Consider the following 2027-nt stretch of genomic DNA (forward strand, 5'->3'; position numbering starts at 1 on the left):
GCCGTACGTTGACAGATATTTCAAAATCGTTCAGCATTTCCCGAAACATTCTGGAACCGCCACAAGCTCAAGAGATAGTACGATTCTACCGTCGTCATATCTCGTCCTCCAAGCCATTGAGCGGAGACGTCGTCTCCACGCTCATGTCAACAAGGGCTCGCCCGCGCAGGCGCGTCCTTGCTTGTTCGCCATGCCACCAGCCAGCGCAGTCTGTTGCGCATGTGCGGTTTTGTTCGGTTCGCTTTGGCTGCTGTAACGGACGTTTCACGTCGCCGCACCGCATATAGTCGGCATAATTTCGTGCGTTCCACTAAGTCTGCAGCGTATTAGAGGCTTTGTATTGTTGTCCCCACTTGATGTTGTCGTTCTAGCAACCCGTCTGACATTGCAACTGTCCAAAAATGGAAGCCTATCTTATAACCGCCAGTCAGACCAGTCAGTCTCGTTTGAAATGTCACAATGAAGACGCGGATCTCAAGCCAAATCGCTCTTCACCATCAGGATTTTTGCCGTTTCAGGTGTGTAATTAATATAACGGCGAACTAATATGTTGCTGCACCGTGCATTCTCATTGTCTGTTACTCTATTTGCAGGCGATCTGGACGACAGAGAGATAGAACGCCAGATGAAACCGTTGGCGGCTGTATGCTTTGTGCAAACGGTATGTCATATGTCTCTACACTACGCTACATGGGTTTCCTGCCATCGTGTTTTCTGGAACGATATTTCTTGCAGGTTGAGCGTATATGACGCACCGGCCTCCCTCAAGAGAGACGCAAGCATCGTGTTCAATGCGGTGGAGACTCTTGTTTTCATGACAAGGTTTACAAGTGGTTTTGTGGAAGGAAGACAAGTTGGACCGGAAACGAGGACCTAGGTGCGCTCTCTTTTGTTGTTATTCACCGTTCGATCATTACCAATTTTGTGCCCCCATGAATTCAACCATCAGGTGTGTTGATGATAAATGGATATGCTTCGAAAGGTACGTACTCGTGAGTGGTTTTGTGTGGATTCTTGCGGGTACTCATGTACCGCAGACATGAGGGGGTTTCTTTCCCTGTATACAGTTCATACAGAATTTATGCATACAATACGTATGCATTTTACTGTATACAGCCAGTTTCGAAGTTCGGGCGAACATGTATCCAGTTTCTAAACAATATGCTTTCGAGTGTGTATACATTTTGGCTACCTAATTTGTAACGACTGCCGCGCCCATTTCTTAGAAGAGCCATATAAAAACTAGATAGGAGCAGTATACATGATTTATTTACCTTTAACCCACCCAACCCAGGATTTTGTATACAGTCAGTATACACTCTGGATTTTATTTTATTTTTTCGCAAGGGAACGGCATTTGTTCTTACTAGGTTTTTGCCACCTCCTCATGTGAAGGTCATGTAACTAAAGTTTAATTATGCGATATTTGCGATCTGAACTCGGAACTTTGCAAGTAAAGGTCACTTTTTTACCACACCAATATGAAGAGCGTGCCGAATTTACTCAAATTCATGATAATTAACTGCGATGTTAAGGAGCTATGCCATCGAAAAAAAGAGCCGAACATCATGATTTTCGGAGTACCCGAGCATAACGCGCGATGACTTTTTGAGAGCAATCGCCGTCAGTCCGACGAAAGGAGGTAGCAAACCCAGCCCACAGAGTGATACCAAGGGCCCGAAACTCACCAGTTCCTTTGCGGGATAAAGTGAGGCGCTTCATGCGTTTCACGTCATCGGACGTCAGAAAACGTCATAAATTGAACGTCATGGAGACATCCGGTGTCATTACTGATTGGTTCCCACGAGGATGAATTCGTTTTCTGAGCGATGATTGGCCGTTTTCAAATTTGTTCGCGAGCGCTCGAACAGGCGACAGCGCGGCGGCTGTGCCGGTTGGAACCGGCGTCCACGGAGTCGCCGCCGTCCGTTTCGGACGGCTCGTGTTGTGTACCGGTTGTGTTGGACTATGAGTTCTGATTTTTCCTGTTTAAAAACGCAAGCTGTATCATGTGAGTGTCCTCGAAC

At 46.6% G+C, this 2027-nt stretch overlaps 1 long non-coding RNA gene across 1 annotated transcript; it reads left to right on the forward strand.

Moving 5' to 3' along the window:
* The first annotated feature begins 239 nt into the window (after positions 1–239).
* LOC135401583 (uncharacterized) lies at positions 240–1032 on the forward strand. The gene is made up of 3 exons (XR_010424848.1): positions 240–518; positions 594–661; positions 736–1032. It is a non-coding gene; the product is annotated as an uncharacterized LOC135401583 (long non-coding RNA).
* The last annotated feature ends 995 nt before the right edge of the window (positions 1033–2027 follow it).

The sequence above is a fragment of the Ornithodoros turicata genome, chromosome 1, assembly GCF_037126465.1.
Source record: "Ornithodoros turicata isolate Travis chromosome 1, ASM3712646v1, whole genome shotgun sequence".
NCBI classification, from domain to species: Eukaryota; Metazoa; Arthropoda; class Arachnida; order Ixodida; family Argasidae; genus Ornithodoros; species Ornithodoros turicata.